The 12,021-nt window shown below is 37.4% G+C and overlaps 1 long non-coding RNA gene across 2 annotated transcripts in view; it reads right to left on the reverse strand.

Moving 5' to 3' along the window:
• Positions 1 to 9,771, reverse strand: part of LOC113542054 (uncharacterized) — a 50,127-nt gene extending 40,356 nt beyond the window's left edge. Inside the window, exons 1-2 of one of the 2 annotated variants that reach the window (XR_004577818.2) lie at positions 9,338 to 9,771; positions 9,150 to 9,241 (exon numbers count right to left, since the gene is read on the reverse strand). This is a non-coding gene — a long non-coding RNA (uncharacterized LOC113542054). The remainder of the gene's footprint in view (positions 1 to 9,149; positions 9,242 to 9,337) is intronic. The other variant, XR_003404251.3, reaches the window with a different exon arrangement.
• Positions 9,772 to 12,021: the final 2,250 nt, after the last annotated feature.

Below are 12,021 nucleotides of genomic sequence, written 5' to 3' on the forward strand. Positions count from 1 at the left end.
CAAACAGAGAGAACTTTACTACAGTATCCCCCCCGTTCGATCCAGAGAAATACCTTCCTGGGTCCGCACATGGACTGTGGTCAGCCAGACGATGACCGCTGGTGTAGAAATTGTTTTCTGTGGTAATGTACATACGCAGTAGATTGGGATGGATGATGTTATAGTATTTTGGTGCAGTGAGAAGCCATGAGTTTTTTCATTTTAGGTTGTTATTATCGTAAATCCGATTAGGTGAGTACAAGTCAAAACTGAGCTGACCCATGCCTCATTACACACAATAAGGAGCTGACATCTGCTGCTTTCCGATCACACTGAATGCTTGCGGGAACTGAAAAGTAGCCACGCACACAAACAAATAAACAAACACAACCGAGAAGCTCCTGACATGCTACCCCAGCCTTCTCCAATGTGCCTGTGGCTCTAATGCCCTACATTAGGTAAGTGTACAGGACTATTGCCAGTTTCCTGAGTGATCTGAGGCATGCTGTGAGTTTGTGTAGTACACACGCTACTGACCTGGAAGACATCAGCATTCACTCTGGAATTACAATAGAGGCCAAGGGCAAAGATCTTGCTCAAATAAGAACTTGTGCATGTAACGCCAGTGGCATGGAATACAATCATTTGTTCATATATTGAAGTAATCATAGAAACATAGAGAGCTGGTTGGACTGGGACAAAAAACATCCAGGTGTAGAAGACAAGCTTTTTTTTTAATGCATTGATTTTATTGAGTAGATAATTTATCATTACAAGCTTGTGATAAATGTTTCCTTTCTGCCAGATGCTCTGTGTAATGAACACTTCAGTATGATCATTATATTCGCTCATAAAAATGCATGTGTTCAAGTTGTTTGTACATTAAAAATGGATTTCTTTCTTTTGTTTTATTCCTGCAGTTCTTCCCCTATTTCACGACAACTACCACCACATCTCTGTGGGCTGCCACTCACATAACCTCATAGGGCTGAATGTGAAAAGACTGCTAGCTGCTTTATTCTGTTTTTAAAGTGAAGTGGTTGCTCTACCACTAGGAGTGTGAATCTCCCTCTGTCAGATGCTTTGAAACAGATTTCGATACATAGTGTGCGATACAATGTGCCGAAACCATACAGATAATCAAGTAACGATTTAATACACTTCAGTTCCCTACTGAAGATTTGGTTGAGCATCGACACGATTCGATTCAGCCGCGGTCCAAAATGATTCCGTCACAGGAGAGTCTTCAGGATAGAGAACTTTCATCCTCTTCGCGGTTTAACAAGCTGCTTTTTGTCTTATCAACTTCATGATAAAGAAAAAAAAAAAAAGAGAGGCTGGTGAGGGAATGACTGTTTATAACTGCTATAATGTAGGTGATAACAGGAACTAACTAGTTTCACAGATGTTCCACAACATGAAATCTAACTACCAACTGATAAAAAGTACCAGGGAGTACACAGATTGTCCTGTACATAGATTTGCATTATGGCAATCTCAGCTTTCCTTTCTGATTCAGATTGAATCTAGGATGTACAGCAACATTGTAGAATACTTGACTGATTTTCTGATTCCAATTTTTTTCCCTTTACACCCTTTCCTGCCACTTTATATTTTATAAAGCTGATGTACTGGTTTGGATGTACTCAACCCTCCTATATTTTATAGAATTAAATGTGCTTTAGAGCTTTAATTTGAAGCTTTAAGCCATGTTTTACATGAATCAAAACTTGAAGCATTTATGAAATTATAAATTTATATTTTATTTATATATAAATTTCATTTATAGATATATACAAGAATGTACCAATGTAAACCAACTAGACTATTGAGATGTTTTTACTATGTTGGTCTTCTACACAATGATAGAAAGCAGGGGCGTAACACAACTCTATATATATTTACCAGTTGCTCTCCTGTTATTTTCAGCACATAAAAATTCACTGTTTTCTGTGAGCACCTCCTTCATTAATCTATCTCCTAGGAGTATTTCTATCTGGCCAGACAGCAGTATAGTGATCATGAATATTTGTTAAGAGAGCAGTGACTAACATGGCTGACAGGTCTTGCGTAGAGGCCCCTGGTGACCTGCGCTACATTATTATGTCTGGTTCTCTCTGCTGGGCCATCACTGGGTTCAGTGATGGAGCTGAACTCAAACTGTTCCTGACAGTAAATGTGAGTTTTAAAGTACCAAGGGCAAGTGTGACCTGAATACCAAAGTGAAATCAGCATTGATTAGAGAGCAGAAACAGGCAACGAAAACCTCTGGACATGTAATGACAAAGAAGTCGCTTTACTCACACGAAAAAAAAAAAATTTCACCCTGACCTATTTTGAGGGTCATGTAATTACCTGTCCATGTCTAAGAACTGCTAGGGCATGGACCTGAGCTCCATTCACCATTCTTTGCTAGGTTACATCAGTAGTGATAACTAATAATCCACAAGGTGCAAAGACTGAGGAGTATTTTAAAATTGACTTGTCCCAAGTGATATGTGGAACCAGAAATCTTATTGCATTAAGTATATTATGTATTTCAATTAGAATCATGAAATAGCACTACACTTGTGGAAGTTAAGAGAATACATAAATATGGGAAAAACATACAATGATGTGTTAATGGTGTGAAGAATTGGTACATTTTTTCATCACCCCCCTCAGGTCATGGCCCAACTTTTGGTCTTCCATGGCTACTCTATCTTTGCACAAACCTAATATCATGCACCATTGAACCTTCTTTCAATTTGTCTCTGTGGCAAAATTGTTTGTAATGTGAAAGTGACAAAGTCATTGTGCACAGCATCTTAGAAGTACATGAATGGTGATCTTTTCAATCACTGTGAAAAGCAACCCATAATGCATGACCATAATGTTTCAACGGACAAGTACTTTCAGCCTTCATCACATTTCTAAGTGTTGTCATGTCTTCCCAAGCCCTCAAGCTCAGGCTGAACCTAGTGAAGTTTGACCTTCGTTCGTCATTGCAGCTCTGGCTTTCCTCTCAAATACTGCTTCAGTGGTACTACAGTTTGCTTCAGTTACTCCAGACTCTTTTTTCTGCCTCTCTCAATGATATTCTTGTTGGTCTTCCATGACACATAATTCAGGATGGCTGTCATGTTCACAAAAAAGTGTCACATCTGCCAGACTTTCAAATTGGCTGGGATCTGGGTGAATTCTAATGAGGTATTATGCAGCACTCTTGTGGCACAGATGAAATGAGAGCCAACATGCATTACTTGAGGTGGGAAGCAGAGCTGGGCTGCTCTTTCACAGTCAGTGACAAACACACACATAGACAGGCTGACATGGTCTTATTGTGTGAGTGTGCTAGCATCACAGTCTAACCCCCAGGACTTACACAAAGTGTGCAAGACACAGTCCATTAAACAACACAACGGGTGCAGGACCATATTTTATTTGGATCGCTAAGAAGGGTTGACATCAGTCACTCTCTCTATGAAATATTGATTGAAGAAGCACAAAAGTAACATTTCAATGTATATCAAATAGAGCTGAAAAAAATAAATATTTTAATAGTCAAATATTTGTGTGAATTAATCAACAAAATCAATTAATTTGGCTTAAACAAGGCTTGTAAATGAGAACAGCTAATCACTAATGATCATTCCCAGTTAAAATAACAACCAACTTCAATTAGAAATGAGGAATGGAATTAATTTTCAAATAATAGCACAAGAAACTTGAAATTTGTGAATTTAAATGAATCTTTCCCTCTACCACTTTATCTAAACTTTATTTAAACTTTGTACTAAATCACAGACATTAATTACCAATAACCTAAACAAGCCAAAATGACAAATTAAAAATGAAACAAACAGCTTCATCAAACTATTAAATTGTTAAACATATTTTACTACTACATCAAAATAAAATCAAGCCCCTTTAGTGAAATGTAATACAAAGCTGTAATGTCAATCGTTTAGTATATTTCAGTCACCAGTGTGCTGTTTATAAAAGCCATCTCTGCTTTGTGCACACTGCATTGAAGCCTGCTTTTAACTTTTTAAGAGAAACTGTGCTTTAGCTTTGTTTTTGTGTTTTTTATTTTTAAACTGCCTCATTGTTGGGCTTGGAAACAGTTTTGTGCACAGAGCTGTGTGGTGCAGTAGTATCTGCTTCCCCCAGTGACTTCACTACTCTATTACATTCTACACAGGAATAGAAGTCAGTACACACTTCCGTTTCTGTTACTGGATCAGTAAATGACTAGACAAATATAAATATTTAAAAAAATACACACAAAAAAAAAACCACATCTGTAACTTTTCATAATTGATTATTCAGACTTATAGCTGCAGCCTTGGTATTAATATTCCTTACATTCACAATCACCATAAAACAGTAGACTTCTATTAGCGAAATGGCCAAAGTTTAGCTATTATTATGGCAAAACTAAGATCTGGTTTATTAAATAGACCCCATTCTTGTAGAAAAATTCCCACTGGACAATAAAAGGCATAAAGTGAAGCAACATTTGTTTGTCATCAAGCAAGTTACAAAAAAAGGTCATTGCTAACATAAACTGACATCTTACGAAGTATGCTAGTGTTACAGAGTCAATATCATTAGATAGTGGTAGCTAATGACGTACTGGTCATTGTGGTCAGTGGGGCCAGGGAATAGTTCACTTCTGTGTAAGCTGTGTTAGTAAATCATGATGAAATGAACTTTACAAACTCCCAGAGATGTAAAGGATGTCTCATTATTCAAACTAGCCTAGCACAGTGCTTTCAATTTCACATCATACACTATATGGCCAAAAGTACGTGGACACCTGACCTGACCATCACACCCATATGTGGCCCTTCCCCAAAATCTAGAATGTCTAGAATGTCTTTGTATGCTGTAGGATTAAGATTTCCCTCCACTGGAACTAAAGGGCCCAAACCTGTTTCATCTTGACAATGCTGCTGTGCACAATGCAAAGCCCATGAAGACATGGTTTGCAGAAGAACTCAAGCGGCACAAGCCCTGAACTCAACCCCACTGAACACTTTCAGGATTAACTGTGCTCTAGGCCTCCTCATTTGACATCAGTGCCCCACTTCACTAATGCTCGTGGCTGAATGGGCACAAATCCCCAAAACCACAATCCAAATCTAGCGGAAAACATTCCCAGAAGAGTGGAGGCCGTCATAACAACAAAGCAGGGAGCAACTCTGTGTTAATGGCCATATGTGTGCTCTGAAATGGACACATATGAGTGTGATGGTCAGGTGTCCGTATACTTTTGGCCATATAGTGTATGAGATCTGTTACCATAAAGACTACTACTACTACTAATACTAATAATAATAATAATAATCTTCTTACTGGCTGCACTTTACACCCATGCTTACGTGCATCACACCACAATGAAACTTTAAAATACAGCACTGCCAGACATGCTGCAAATAAAATACTTTCACACTTCCATTCTCCTCCCCTTAATGTATGTAATTGCTAAAGCACCGATGTCAACCGCATCCAATTTCAAGAGAAGCCTGATGAGAACAAAGAATGATGGCAGATATTAATAACTCCCTATCGCTTACATTCGTGCCACCATTTCTCCATGGTAACCTTCAATTACTGCACGCCCATGCACTCCACGCAATATTTAGAATGCCATGTACTATTATGCTCTTGTCCATCCTCGTGCTTGACAATGGCAAAAGCCTTACTGCAGTTCGGAATAGCATGTGCACTCTTCCGAAAATGCACACACTCACCCTCAATCCAAGTCAAAATACTTATGACTAGTAATTTTGTTATATTAACAGTCATCAATGCTTTCTTCATACCTGCATCCTCTTTCTCTGAGGTCTTAAGAACAATAAAAAGGTCTATAGAGAGCAGTCCTTAATAACATCAAAATAAGCAATAATCTTGCAACTGTGCTACTGTCACTGAACCAGGCATATTCAAACAGGTTCTAATGTACCTCTTCTATCCTAGGTGGTAGGGACCAGTATGTGTCATACACTCACTGTTCACTTTAATAGGAACACCTGTACATTTCTGCAGTTGTCCATTCAGCCAATTATGTGGCAGCAAAATGCATGAAATCATGCAGATGCAGGACAAGCGCCTCAGTTAATGTTCACATCAAACAGCAGAATGTAGTGTAAACTATAGAGACTGTTGTGTGTAAAATTTCCAGAAGATCAGCTGTTTCTGAAATACTCAAACCAGCCCATCTGGTACCAAAAACCATGCCATGGTTAAAGTCACAGAGATCACACTTTTCCCCATTCTGATGTTTGATGTGAACATCAAGGTGAGGTTTGTTAAATTGGTTCACTCTCATTTGCTTTGTTTACACTCACATGCTCTTTCTCTCTCTCTCTCTCTCTCTCTCTCTCTCTCTGGCCTGATTGGCTGCAGCTCCTGCCAATGTGTGTGTGGCTATACATAGATGTACGCCTTTCATGATTGAAGTTGAAGCACAATGACATTTGACGAATCTGTGCTGTCGTGTTATATACACGACGACCAGTCATATTTTGCCAATTCTGCCAACACAGCACTGTTAGGGCAACTCACAGCAGCTCAGGAACCTCTTACTTTTTTTGTCAATTAAATCACATGCACTGTCACCATCATATTGGGCATACATACTTATATGTAAAGGGAACATAACAAAAAACACCCACATCAGAAAAAAAAATCTTATGTTTCTATTTAATACTCATGAGGCTACCATATCTCTGTGTTATGATTAGACATTTATCAGTCCAAAAACTCAAGTGACAAAACACCTATATATCAAGACTGGCAACTTGTGGTGGAAGTGAGGAATGAGTCGTAACCAGAAACAGAATTCAACACACATAGTCTCTAACAAACCTCAGTTGTGGGAAATGTGAAAAAGTCATCGATGAGAGAATGTGAAATCAGTACTGGAAGCCGGGGCATGTGTAATCCAGGCTAGAGTGCTCCTGCCAATGTGTTTGTTTTATCAGTGTGCAGAAATGAAGGCATATACTGAAGAATCAATCCAATTCATACAATATGACGTGAGAAAATTCACTGAGCTAGAGAATTATTAGAACAGCTATTAAGATGTTCAAACGGAGTTCTCGAAGAAAGGAAAGCAGAAGTAAAAAAAAAAAAAAAAAAAAAAAAAGGGATTGTTCAATCAGCACTGTAACTCAGAGTATACTACTAATGCTTAATAATAAATATGAAGTTGATGCAGCATTCTGCATTTTACAGTATTTGTTGTTATATGTCTTACTTAAATATTCTATAAATATTCATACGAAGGCAAAATGAATTAAAATAACAAATTGAAGCATAATTAAAATTGTTGACATACAACTTGGCATGCATGTATCATGCTGGTAGCTATAATAAATTATTTCTACTCATACAACTACTGCAACTGTTAATTTCACTGTGGTGTGCTGTGATCAATTTTGATCTCTTATATACCAACAGAACGAATTTTTTTTCCGGCCATCCGAACATTCTCAGTTTTGCTCGTTCCTAATTTAGCTTCCATAGCAATGGTTGAGAATGGGATGAAGAGGTGAGTATATAACAGGACACTACTGTCATGTTAACAAGTTTAGGGGTTTATTTGGCATTTACATGGCATGTTCTTTATAGTTTGTTATAGGACATGGATAAAAGCAATTCACATATGCCAAAAAAACATTCACAGCAGCAGTTTAGACCTAATACTATCCATAGACCTAATAAACATTTAAGTTTTCATAATGATCAAATGCATATGCAATTTGTAGAAACTGATAACATGTTTACATCCTAATTCAGCTTGTTCCCTTTCTTCTTCTTTTCTCTTCCTTTCTAAATTAACGTTCTGTTTCAGCAATAATAACTGCAAATCCTAAGAGGAAGCAGTAGCGATTATTTGCTTTGGCACACAGGTCAATCCATTAAAGTCACTTTTGGCTGGACTGCGTGGCCACTTTTCTTTCCGGCTGAATCTTAATGAGAATGACATTTACTCATTAGACATGCCATGTTTCAGGTGATCAAGATTAATGCGTTCATACTCTGAAACATTTAATTATTTTTAATTCAGGGAAATTTCAGCTTTCCTGAACAGACATTAAAGCCATCCGACTGCGACATTAAAGCCATACTGCTAATTCCGTGAAGACCTGGGTATGACCGCTATTGATAGATAATGAAATAGACTGCATTCAAAACCACACACAACCATGCTTATGCCACTTCAAACAGTACAACAGTATGCTACTGTTTGGGGCAGGTGGGGCAGAGCCTATATCATACAACTGGAGACATAACATTTGTTTATTACTTTTAAATCATATTCTCACAAAAACAGTATGGCAAAGCCACCAACACCCATAAAGAATATTTAAAATAAAACAGTCATCCTAGACAAATACAAGGTTGTAATCATGTAAAATCTGTCATCCATGCCACTGGAAAAATGTTTCAAACATAATACAGATGATCAGGTCAGGCAATGGATATTAAAATTATATAAGCAGTTAAAAAATACCATTAAACACAAGCATGGCCATAATAAAAATATTTTGATAATTTGCCAGGAATTGGACACATGATTTGTGTGACAGGGTTTGTGTAAATGTGGCTTATGGTTTAAACAAGGGACTCCACTTCAACAGGGAATAAGCTTCCATGACAGATCATGCTGTTGTTTTCTAGCTTACCCCAAAATGTGTTCACTTGCATGACGTGTATATACAATGGTAATGTCATTTATCGTGTTATTTATTATTCTGTAGCACAGCAATGTAACTGTCTTTTTGAGATAACGTTATTGTGGTGTGTTTTTGTCCATCAGTGTTCTCCTGACACTGCAGTACACAACATGCTTTACATACCTGAATCAATCCTTCTCTTAACCATCAATGACTAATTACAGGATTTAGGAAGTGCTTTTAAATAGGGAAATCACCAAACTGTACCAGACACTAGTTCTCCATACTACATTACAGGGGTTCCCAAACTTCTTGGGCAAACAACCCCAAACGAATAGTATGAGTTTTCTGCAACCTCAAACCTTGACCATAGTACATTTTTATTCCATATTTCTGATTTAGCATTATTGTACTGTATTTAACCACTTTATCATATGTCAGTAACATATGTGCAAGATAAGTGATAACTAAAAACTAAACTTATTCATTGCACTGACTTACCAGTCTCAGTGGGAGGTGTGATCTTGGAGGTCTTGACCCAGCTTTTCAGAGCTTCTTTCCAGTAGCACATCTAGCTTCACACAGATAGCAGCCTGCAAAAGGGGACCAGCATTTTTATTACATGCAAAAACATACCTGAGTAGTCAGTTTTTACAGTTCTGGTATTTTGGTTCTTCTTTGTTATTTACCATCATGCTTCAATAAATGTCTTGGCGTGTTTTCGTGTCCATTTAACTGATTTCTGTTGTGCCACTGAGTTCAGGTCACTCACTGTTGTCGAGCAGAGGCAAACAGACAGAAACTTATCCTTCACAGGTGCAGCCTGTCCGGATTAACGAAAACAAGTACACTCTTAACTGAAATGCGGCCTGGTTGAATGCGACGCCCAGCACACAAACTCCGTCTCCATAAGTCACAGCAGGACATGCGGCCTCATTTATCAAGCTTTCAGGAAAGTCGGGTGTAAATGTTTTCGGCCAGGTTCACCTAAACATTCTCACCGGATTTACAAAGCTTTTGGTAACACTGACTTATTTCGTACGCACGTGCGCATGTTGATAAATTCCAGTCACCTGTAAAGTGCAAAGCGCGTGCACCCCACAGGTCATTTGCATGTAGTGACGCCCACAAAACTCCATAAAAGGTAAAATTCACAGGAACAAATATACATAAAAGGTAAAAGTCACAGAGAAAAAAACCCATAAAAGGTAAAACTAACAGGAACAAATATACATAAAAGGTAAAAGTCACAGAGAAAAATCCCCATAAAAGGTAAAACTCACAGGAACAAATATACATAAAAGGTAAAAGTCACAGAGAAAAAAACCCATAAAAGGTAAAATTCACAGGAACAAATATACATAAAAGGTAAAACTCACAGAGAAAAAACCCTATAAAAGGTAAAACTCACTGCGAGGCGAAATTAAACAAAATGGCGGTCAGAAGTGTTGTATTATTACATCAGCTATAACGCTAACCTTATTGATTGACACAAAGACAGTTTAAAAGCAATGTTTTGGACAATATATGAAACATGTAATACAGTATAGGCCTACAATTATCCTATTTAAATTATCCTATTTATAATTTTCCTGTTATCTATATCAATATCATTTGTCAATCAGTATTGTCAATCAGTATCTATATAACAGTATTGAAAAGTGAGCTTAAATCACCAAATCACCTCATGTAAGTACTTAACTTTCAGAGCTTCACTTATATACTACACTGTACCATTTCTAGTACATTTAGAAGGGTGACTTTAGGCCTATGATCCTACAAGGATATTTCTGTGAGAACAAACTGGTGTGACCTTGTAGGTGGTGTTTTTAAGATGAAGGTTGTGTTTGAAGGCTAATGTTGTTTTTGAAACATAAACTGACTGAACTCTCGCCACGGTTAAAACTAAGATAAGGGGACAGTGAAATAATTGGGGCGAGAGGCAGGAGTGTGATTAAAAGAAAGAAGAGAAAACTCCATCTGATGAGATCATTGTTTTAGAATTGTATAATCAGATGCTCTGCAGACCATCTCGGCTTTGTTGTCTGATTCAATAAAGTCTATTGATTTTTGGCATCCAGAACCCCTTGTCTTTGGAAGTCCTTTTTATTTTGAATTGAAGAAGTTTCTGCCATGACAATAGTTATACATTTTTCAACTTATTCCCCTGGATTATTATTTCCAAGAATAATTTCCATCAAGGGTATTTTTATTTTTACTCATGACTACTGAGTACATTATACAATACTGGTTCCCAGCTGGAGTCCTCTAGAGCCACACTGAACAGTTTCTTTTTTTTTTTTCTGTGCAGTTAAGCAACTGATTCAGGTCATGAGGTCCATGGTACAGCGATTAAGTCAGGAGTTGAATCAGGTGTGGTGTTCAAGTCAGGAAAACACCAGCTTTGTGTGTGGAGAGATACTCTAGAACCAGGGCTGGGAAATTCTAGCTAAAGGGCAAACTGAAGAACCTTATTCATTAAAGCGTCTTGGCACAGAGCGTGTCATTTGGTGCACTGTTGTTGGATGCCTGCTAACTGGCACACTATCAAAAGTGGGTTGTGGGCTAATTATGAGAAAAAGTACTGTTGATTTGAAATTGTTTATTTATCTGTTTTGCTGTTAGCCGGAGTTCATAAAGCAAGTATCGCATGCTGCATCTTATTGGGAGCGGACTATATTTAAGGATGCAATTGATTTATTACTCATTTCTTTAAATGGCAGAAGAAACATGTCATTTCTCTCAGAAAGCTACCCTGAAATAAATATAGACGTGCACAATAATCTAATTTTATTTATTAATGAATAGAAGGCCAAAAATATCTCTGGGACATTTGTCTGGGAAAGGGTCATTTTTTATTGTTTTTTTTTTATTATTATTATAACTCTATAACAGCAGGCTTAGCTCATCTTTTTAAAAAAGTGCAAGGTTTCTAAATTGAAATACGCCCATAATGTCATTACAGATTTTTTTAATTGATTTTAATTCTTTTTCATATGCACAAAAGTAAAAATAAGAAAATAAAAAAAAAAATTAAGACAGTTGAAAACACAGTGAAACACACTGGCTCAATATCCCTTTTAAAAGTGTGAAATCATAATCCTTAATGTGAGTATTTTTTTTTTTAATTTGGAGCTCCTTGTTCCCATGACAACCGACCACTTCTGTGTAAAGTCCAGCATACCATGTGTGCTTTATCAGATATTAATTAGGCCTGTAGATGAAGAAAAGAGCTGGACATTCCGAGCTGAGAGTCATAGACATGCTGTCTGCATGTTTGCACACAACATGCCTCATTTATTCATTATGCCAGGCCCATAGATGATCTGAATTTTCTGAGGATTGGGGAGAGACTGTGGAGGAATAGTTGGGA

Source organism: Pangasianodon hypophthalmus, chromosome 3 (assembly GCF_027358585.1).
Source record: "Pangasianodon hypophthalmus isolate fPanHyp1 chromosome 3, fPanHyp1.pri, whole genome shotgun sequence".
NCBI classification, from domain to species: Eukaryota; Metazoa; Chordata; class Actinopteri; order Siluriformes; family Pangasiidae; genus Pangasianodon; species Pangasianodon hypophthalmus.